Genomic DNA, 10,770 nt, shown 5'->3' with positions numbered 1-10,770 from the left:
ACTACATTGTGCAGGATCCTGCTGTTAGCTAACTTGAAGAGGGATGAAACTCAGACGGGCTGAGATCACAGAGCAGGAAGCTGAGAGCGCGACGTAGACGGAGGATGAGAGGTACGCGTTGGGGAAACCGTCGCGCGTATTCCTTCCCTCTACATCAGTGTTTCCCAACCTTTTATAACCATCAAATAATCTATCATATTCGCCCTCTCTGTGTTACTCATTAGCAGTAACAACGAGATAACTTCAAACATGCAGTTTTTCACTCATTGATACAGGGAAGACGATTGTTGTTGTTGTTGTTTGCACATCTTATCGGTTGAGTTCTTTAAGTGATTTTCCAAAACTTACCACGCGAGAGAACGATCTATGAAAATATATTGGGACTTGTAGAATTATAGGGATATTTGAGTGGTTGAGCGTCAACATCTAAGAATTCAATCTTGTACTTTGCACGGAATAGTGAAACTAGTTGAAACGATATTTTCTCATTTTTTCGTTATTATATTAGAGACTAATGGTATGGTGATAACATACAAAAAGGGTCGCGAACTGCAAGTTGGGAACCGTGGTACTATATCGTTCCTTCTCGGCCCTGTTACGGTTCTCGGCGAACGCTGGAAAGTGGAAATCCCGAAATTACAGGACTATACCGTAGACAGTTGCAGCCCCCTTCCAATACATAAATATCTCGTGAAATTTCCGGCTGTAAGGCAATTCCTCGAATCCGCGCAGACGTACAGCACCGCGCGATGGCTACGCTAACGAACGTTAACGATACGTTTGGCTAATGAACCCGACTGCCATTGAAAGGTATTCATTTTACCAAATCTGTATTTACGAGTAGTTTTTTTCATTGTTTCTGGTTATAAAGTACGGGATACGCTTCTTCTGTGAAAGTTTTTAACGGGGCATGTTGATATAAAGGCTACATCTGTTAAATCAAAATATCGACAACATCACAAGAAGATGAAAAACTATATCATTCGTCGGTTGGAAAACTTATTTCATAATACGATTGTTTAACAAAATTATTTCTATCCTACATCTATGGTGCTTTAGATTAGTAAACATGTCACCACTTAACATCGAAAGAATCTAAAAAATTATATACAAATTTCCAACTATATTTATTTTCTATTACTATAAACATTTATATTATTACTATAATAAAATTTGTATTAATACTAAAAAACTATATAACAAATTCCAACTATATTTAATTTCTATTACCATAAAAATTTCCGAAGCCGATAAACATCATTCAAGTATAACAAAAATCTTTATCAGTAGCTTTGATCTTTTCATTCAGAGATTAAGTACTTTCGTCAGAACCTTCGTTTCATTGCCCAGCGAAAGATTCAAGGTAAACAAGACACAATGCATCAATTGTTCGGAACAAGGTCGTTGGAACGTCAAAATCGGAGGTCCAGCAAATGATTGATCTTCAAGAAAGAAAATCACGGTACAATAAAAGAACGGTTTTGATAGCGCATGCCGATGATTCTTACTCACCTGCAACAGCACAGGTCATTTCGTCATCGGATGGGAATGCCATGAGTTTTCTTAGCGTATCCTGTGGGACGTGTCATGCTCGAAGAAGACTGTTAGTCTGTAATGTTTTCGTAACTGTAGCAGCTTCTTTCGAAACATAATAGCGCGTCGGAAAATGGTGCCTCACCAATTGGAAAGAATTGAATAATCGAACATCCATTCCGAATTACTTTGATTCATTGATAAATCAGTTTCCATTAATATAAATGACTATTATCGTGGACACGATTGTGTAGATATTTCTTTTTATGAAATTCGAGTAATTATTAGATACGATATTAGATATAGATTGTTAAATGGAGGAGTAAAACCGGTTGACACTAAAATAAACGATACATGATAACGAATATAAGACAATAAGAAAACTGAAGGAAAATAAAGAATTCTTAGTTATAATTACAATTTATATAAACAGATCGTATATCATGTTTTAAAGTATAGCAATTAAAAAAATTCCGCTTGTAATAATATTTCTACAGCTGCTGTATGCTTTACGTTTCTTGATATATTTCAATATAACGAGTAAATATAAAATATAACGAGCTAATAAAGAATCCATGTGAAATAATAGCGTTTATTAACTTACTATCGAATCTCTATTCACAAATATCGTTATAATTTCCTAAAACCAAAGAGTAAATCAAACTGAGATCACTGAAACCACATAAAAGCGATGAAAGTAATCTTTCGGTGGCTTGGAGTATCTCAACAAAATTCACCAAATTTAGATTTTGACGGTTTAAATACCGCTATGTATACAGAATTCCTGCTCGCTATTAGAAGTCACGAATGGCAGAACAAAATTTCGTCCTTATATATCGTTTCACGCAGGAGTCACGTGTATCTCCAAAAACACTACGATCCCACACAAGTAATATTTCCCAATCATCCTCATAATCCTTAATTACACCCCTCCAATCACGTTATTATTCACTAACAAAGAGAGACATGAAAAAAGAAAAAGAGCGAAATAATCAACGACAATCGGCGTTTAATTTTTACGCGAAATTTTTACACGCACATTCAAAGATGACTCGTTCGATCGTTGAAAAGTGTCAATCTGTCGACGACGAGAAAAAGATTCGATGTCGGCTGGCTAACGGTCCAACGTAGATGCTATCGGCCTCTCTCGTGACTAATTATCGCGAACATTATCAGCGCGTCGCTCGATTCAAGCTGAATCATCGGCGAGGGCGCACCTGAACTCTCCCCGTGAGGAAAACGACCTGTTCCCAGGCGAATCGTGCGAATAGGAAACGGCAGTGCATGTATATGCATGTCGTCTAAGCCTCAGGACGTATAAACGCACCGATCCCCACGAATTAGAAACGAGATACGCGTATAGTAACGCGCTTAGGTTTGTGCTCGTATTCAGAGGCGATTCTGTTCCGGATTAGCGATGATCTCCTTTGTCAGGGTAACGATCGGTGTTATAGGACGGACTAAAGTTTGCGTATCACACAATCAGACGATCGACACATAAACTATAGATAAATGGAAAAACAGATTGTTACTCTGGTTAACACGTTATGTTATATACATACATCATGGTTCAAGAGTCTAAGAATTTTCTTTCATTTTCATATGCCCACCTATGACATTTGATGTAGATTATGAATTTTAGATTACATCCAAGTGTTTTTTAATATATATTAAAATATTATTTAATTATATAGCGTTAATATATGGTTTTATTTATTTAATATATACGTTTCATGGATAATAACTGTATTGTAATAATTCGTTTAATTTGATATCATCTATGTTTATTGTAGAAATTATTAGGTTTAATGAATTTCTACACGATGTAGCTCATCCGTCATTATTTCCAATTTTGAGATCAATTATCCTCGTCTTTTATCAAGAGATGATAAACATTACCTTGGACTAGTATTAGTTTCTTATTAATTTATATATTGTACATTCGTGTATTGCCGTTACGAATCGACAGAAGTGTCCGGATACTTACGAACAGCAGGGCATGTACATCTCCCCCTTTGAATTGAAAAAACGAAACCACTGATTCCCTCGAATCTACCACCGTGGCCATCATCATCGATAGCATCACAGTCGAAATGATCGCGTGGGACCGCGATTTGAGTGAATCGCGAAGGAAAATCACAGTCGTAGGTTGCTGTACTCTCACCGACGTCCTAATAAGAGGGTGTGAGGGGGTGTAAGTCTAATATTATGTAATAGGGGCCACGTGGCAGGCATTCAGTGCCCCGGAATCGAATTCGGTCAGACCTCGAAGCTTGGCTCGGGCATCGATTGTCGTAGGAGAAAGGAACCGCCCGTATTCCACATAGCTACGTTCGGTTTCATCCCTCTCAAGTCAACGTTCACAATGAACTGCACCCCGTGGCAGCCAGTATTCAGCCTTTAATCCGATTATTCCTTTCGAATCAACGAACACCGCGTTTCATTTCGTTCCGTCCACAGTTACGAGCGATGTTCGACCTGCGCGTGTAATACGGGCGAAAAAATCCCGTGTAATCGGTTACATCTCGACAAGAGAACCTTCTTCTGTTTACATATCATCACGTACCGGGTTACACTGGATTTTGAGTAGTTAAAAAAATCAGGAGTTTTGTACCAAAGTACCAAAGTATTGGAACGCTTGGCGGCTCCATTTATGACATATTATGTGTACGTTATAATAAACATTTTGAAATTTCATCAGCACTGTGTTGAGATTAGATCATCACGGTTGGATACATTGATAACATCTAAATCTAAATGATTAAGTTTGGATTTTTGGGCGTTCGATGAACCTTCGCTCAAATTTACCATCGCGGATATAGCTGATGTTTATTGATACAAATGTGGGCACTATAAGAGACTATAAGTAATAGCGGCGATAGGATGGTCAAGATGTTGATGATAACGAATTCAGGTTCGATAAAAAATCCACGGTCCACGGAATGACGAATGCGATGTGATACACGTGTAACTCCACGTACAAGTAAACTTATCTGCATGAACTCCAAAAAAAATCCAAGTGGAATTCCCTACTTCCCCACCTCTCGGGTCAATCTTTGTTTGTAAGGAGGGCCATATAATCATTCCATACCTCTGTCAGGTACACGTCCCTACCGTGACCGTAGCTACGTCCAGTCACTTGCTATGTCACTTCGAGCCCAAGCTTCGAGCCATAAAATCGGATTAGAACATTAAAACTATTTCTTATTTTTATTACTTAAGTGTAGCTGTAGTAAAAGTCTGGATTAGGTTATTGGGGGTTTTCCCAACAATAATATATATACATATATATTAGGTTGCCCGAAAAGTGTCTTTCTTTTACAGACACGTCTTTTACAACGATGTATCTTTATACAAACGTGAAACCTAATCTGTCGAACGTTGTGATCTTTATCTTGATAGAACAAAATGGATCATACGTAATTTGATAAAATAATATAAAACGAAAAATATTGTGTATCCATTATTTCCTTATAAAAGAAACTTTTCGGGCGACCTAATATATAAAACAAATTATCAATTATTATATATGTAACAGTCCACTATATTAATAAGCTCCAATATTCAATGAAAACATTTACAACACACATTATACGCTTAAGATAGCTGCGCACGCTAGCGTTTCATGAATCCTCTTTCCTCCAATCTAACATTCACGCTTTATCTTCTCTTTCTTTCGAATCCAAGGTCACTAAGCTGATAGTAATACTCAATCCGAACAGTAACGCTTACTTGCAGTAAGATTTTCGAAGAATAATTTGGCGAATGACAATTAAATCAACACCACCGATGTGCTTCACCTGCGTTTTCGAATTGAGTCGTCAACATTTCGCGACATTTCTTCACTCCCCTGCGGATCTTTGCGAAATAAATAAACGAAGTAGCACAGAGAGTGGCGTAATGGCGTTGAAGAAGAAAGAAATCGTGTCGACCGTGGAACCATGTATGGTGAATTGGTATTTAAAAATATGCATGCCGACAGATGCGGTTTCCATGTCGCACGCTTCCACCGGCTCCCATAAATATGATAAGGCCCTATAGAGAGATATACGAGCCTATAAGCCGGTTTTGCGTACCTACCGACTCGATCCAACCGACCGACGATTCTCAAAGCAAAACGAGGAAAAGAAGATTAAAAAAGTGCAAGAAACGAATGGAACAAAGATTACGCGTTAACTTTCATTAATTGGACGGTTAATCGCTGGTTCGTGAATCCGATGACGGTGAATGATGCCACTTTATTCTGAACAGAGTAGGTTTTTGTACAAATCTTTCATAAAATAGAAAATTAAACGGTGAAGTCGGAATTTCAAAAATTGAAGATTCCAAGATTCCGAGGCTCGAAGATTCGAAGATCTGAAAAACGTGAGATTTCAAGATGCAAAAATTCGGAAACTCCTAAATCTTCAGGATCTGAAAATTTCTATATCTTGACGCAGAAACGAATGGATCGAATATTATAAATTTAAGGTTCATTGATTAAAGAGTTCATCGCTTGTTCATGAAACACGATACTTGTCATTTTACGCAGTCAATATGCCGTCTGAATGTCGCAATTATCAAAATCTACTTAAACTTCCAAGCAAAGAGTCGTCTCGACAATTTCGCGTTTCAGGGCAAAATCCGCGAGAACAGCGTCGCGTCGTTGATGCGTTCGCATCACGGCCACTCCTCTCCCTCCGTTCGTGTTTTCAATGGTAACAGAGGTCCCGGTGAATTTTCACGTATCCATCGGTGGAAAAGTAAAATGGCCGTTGGCGTGCGTACGGCCGTTGATCGATAAAAGCGTCGCGACGCTGGGCGTGTCCGCCGTTGCAAGCCGCCTTCGCAACGCCCCGCGAATCGCCGCGAAACTCTCTGAAAGTTTACCCGTGTCGTCGACAAACGGCGCACCTACAAAAAAGCGAAGACCTCCTGCTAACAAACTACGTGTCGCTCTCTTCCTCTTCGACCTGTTTGCGTGTAGATTAGAGAACTATATTTCGAAGATCGAATAAATCAAAAATGCCTAGTTTTTCTCCTTCTAAACTCGCAATTTTCTTTCCATTTCTTTTTTTTTTTTTTCTTTAATCTAAGAAGTAGAATACATTAGAATAGTCCAATATCGACAAATTAATATTCGCTCAATATTTAATAAGATTTATATTTAATCAATATTTAATCAAAATTGAATAAGTCAAAATGTTTGAAAACTTTTGCATCTGAATAAATAATTGCAAATGCAACGCACAGACAATTCATCACGATGGCCTCCAATATACGCTCAAACTACTTTTCTCATACCACATCGATCGTCTTTCATTTGGAACGAGTTAAATGGAAACTAGCAAACCGTCTCGTTTCACCTTGCGACGATTCGTTTTTCCCTTTGTTCTGGACGGCTTTCTTTATTTCAATGGGTACGTAGGAGACGATGGAGCAGCCAGGACGAAGGAACATAAATGGATTAGGAGGGTCCTGCCGGATGACTAAGTTTTAGTCGGGCCAGCTCCGGCGCCAAATCCAATTTGATCTTAACGTTAACTCGATCTCGCGTACGGTTACACGGTGAATTAAACGTCGTTGACAACAGCAAGGTAAGCGAGGTCTCAAAAATACCCCCCGTGGACGTCGATACGAACCAACAAGTGGCGATCATATTTTTCATCCCTTAAAGGGACGACCTTTGGTCAAGCTACACTTATCTGTCGTGTATTGATTTTTAATCTAGTTTTACTTTGATAGAGAATAAGCAGCTCAGTTAGTCGATAATTAAACCGTGGACTTTTATGTATTTACGAGAAGTTTAAAGATGCAAAAGTATATGAAATACTTAGTAAAATACAAACTTAAGAGTTTAGGAGTTTAGAAAGTTACAAATTCTAACGTTCTGAAATCTCAGAATTCTAAGATTGGACAATTCCGCAATCTCAACATTCGAAAATTACAATATTCTTATAACAATTTTTAAATTGCCAAATTCCTAGGTACCAAAATTTTCCTATTCGCGCATTCTCGAATTTCCAAATTCCTAAATTCCCAATTTGCCAAATTTTCAAATCTCATAATTGCCAGATTGCTAAACTTTGAAGTGCGCGGATTCCTAAATTCTTAATATCTTAAAATCGTTTTGCAAGATCATCACCACGCGTTATAACGAGATACAAATATTTATTACAATCTACATGAAGCAAGTTCCGTTAAGACGTTAAGTCACCTACGTCACCATCTTCCGTAGAACATCAAAGCGTTCCATATAACTCGGTATCGTGCTCCTTCATCATCCTCAAAGGATCGTGAAACGCTATGGCGTATACAGAAGCCGACGTAATCGTGGCGAATCCGATTATACGTTAGAGGTCCTGGTGCTGACTTCGCGATTTCGCGACGTTCACGTGGCGTAAACGCGACAAGGAGGACTTCTAGGTTGGACGATGGATAACTGAAAAAGTGTGGAATCTCCCTGCTGGTTTCATTGGAGAGGGTCGAACGTCGCCACGGAAGATGATTACACTGCGGAGGGCGGACTGATAAAATTGGGGAGAACAAGGTGAATTCGGATGGCTTGGGTCCGGTTTATCGAGCTGGAACAACAAGCGGCAATCAGGCATAACTCGATCATTTCATTCTTCTACGTCCGTGCTCCGCCCTCGATCTTCCTGGCCCTTCCTGTGTCGCTAAACCCCGGACTACTTGCGATACACACGCGTAGAGGTCGATTCAAAAACGCAATTTTCAACTATGTTTCATTATAATTCTTTCTTTTTTATTACGAATTGGTAGCAAGAATTTCTGTTTCCCGTGGTAAAAAGTGTTACGATAGATTTTATATTTTAATTTTTCATTAAGAAACTACTGTACTATATTAAGCGAGATATTAAAAGTGTTTTTTTTTCTTAATAATACAAGATGATTTTAGAGTTCCTCTGGAATAAACAATGAGGATGAACTTTTATTCTCTGACTCTTTACGGCGAATATGACTGTGAGTAGGTATGCCTCCCGTATACGGAGGAGCTCACCGCGGATATTCAGTTTGTGTAGAAAAAGAATTAAACAAAAATGTAAGCACAAACATCGAAGAAATTAACAGATGTACCAGAAGCTGATTTTTTTTCAAGTTTTCTTCGAAACAAATGTATTTTTAATACGTAATTAAGCACAGAATCAAAACAATAATTACAGGTGTCAAGTAATTAGTATTAAATAAATTACTTGAACGCCGACTATAATCGATGCTATTGTAAATATATGGACTATAGTTATAAAATTTTAACTTTTCTTTCGTAATAACATCTAGGTGTAACTGCTTTAATTATTTATCTTTTCTCGTTGTCTTTCTATGATACATCTTTGAAACTATCTGTAGCCTCATACTATACGTATACCTACAAAAGGAGAAACAACGATGGTACGAGTTATATATCTTCGCAGAATCTCTCCCCCTGTTTTATCTCGACGAAATCGCGAATCCTAAAATCCCAAGTTTCTCGGCAGCGCGAATCTACAGGGTTGGCACGTGTTTCGAATATAGCTAACTTGTATCAGAACAGAAGAATATATCGACAAACAACGAGTATCTTGCTTTCTCGCGATACAATCACAGTTCTTGAAAATATTTCTCTTGCCTGATTTTAGTTCCTTACAATTTATTAATGAATATAAGTTTATTAATAACGTAAAATAGCATTAAAGCACAATACTAGTGAGAAAATATCGAGATCTTTTCCTTAGAATTTAAAGCTATACCTCTTCTACTTGGACGAACTTCAAATTCTAATTTCGAGTAATTGACACGTGCAGTGATGAAACGTAGAATCTTATAATAAGACGCTTGTAGCGGCACATGAGCTAGAGGACAATTCCAATCATGTTGTTTTTTATTTGCCTCGGAGTATCAACATGGTTAGGATACACATAATGTAATAATAAATAAACTCCGGGCAAAACAATATCGCCGTTACGTGCAACGAAAATATCGAATTTTCTGGTATTCCCTCGACCAATATGAATAGACGACCATGTTCTCCAGAAGTCAGTCAGTCGTGCGAATCAATAGCAGTTTTATCAGTTAGTCTGGAACGATCTTATTAGCGATTTGTACATTGTCTTTAGCAAATCCGTTAGTACGAGCATCTTAGCGAATATTGTCTGTATTTATTTATTTATTCTATTTTAAAATATACTTGACAGTTTTAACTTCAAATTATTTCGTCATTTAAACAACGACACAACCAACCATCCTCCACAAGCTTCATTAGGAAATAAGCGTGTGTGATAATACTGTTTGCCGCCACTGTAACGCTCGCCATTGTATATTAATAATTCCAACAAACATATCAATAATACGTTATCCACATACAAAATTCCAATGTAAACGAAATCCAAGAAAGTATAAACGAAAAAGAAGTTGTGCGGAATTCGACTGGAAAATCTGCATGCAGATATTACGAGCGTACAGAGAGTACACTAGCTAAATATTATGCACCCCCGTGGTTGGCTCCTCATTGGTCGATTCGGTGGCTACATACCGCGCAGGCGGGTTATCAAGAGAGGAGGGGAAGAACGGGCTGCAAACCCCTAATTTCTGGAACAATAATTTCAGTGATCGGCACGGTGGTCGATTTGCGAATCGCATTACGCCACGCTCAAAGGGCCAACGAGACTCGATTCTGTTAGTAAATTCTGTCGGCCGATTATTACGACTCGGAACGAGCTGACATATGTAATGTATGTATGCGAAGGGACCGAATAGGCGGTCTGTTTTCATTGAAAAAGCTTACCTTTCTTTCCGCGCCTCGTTTCTGCCCGTTTAATATACATAATCGATGATTCGAAAACGATTCGAAGAGAATAGCGTTGTGGAGGTTGAAGTATTGTCAGCTTAGGTGTTTCCTAATAGTGTATTTGATGCAATACACTGTTTGTTTTCTTTATGAAGAATAATTCGTGTGTAGCAGACTGTAGTAGAGTTATTTGAATCATCTAAGCTTTAACATTTTAAAATTTTAACATTTTAACATTTTAATCTTCATCTTTGCACAGAATAGTCAAACTTGTTGTATATTATGAGACACATTATGAGAACGACAGAATAAGAAAACGTCGTTTAAAAAAATATCAAAAACGAGAAAATGATTCGATTACAGGTATTACTTATAGGTATATGTTAACGAAATTAACATGAAAAATTATATAATGCGAGACAAAATAGAAACCATTGTAAAACTGTATAAAGTTTCTATAAATTGGTCGTTTT

This window comes from Bombus vosnesenskii, unplaced genomic scaffold (genome assembly GCF_011952255.1).
Source record: "Bombus vosnesenskii isolate JDL3184/JDL3185 unplaced genomic scaffold, Bvos_JDL3184-5_v1.1 scf7180000013294, whole genome shotgun sequence".
Classification (NCBI taxonomy): Eukaryota; Metazoa; Arthropoda; class Insecta; order Hymenoptera; family Apidae; genus Bombus; species Bombus vosnesenskii.
This window is presented reverse-complemented; position numbering follows the sequence as displayed.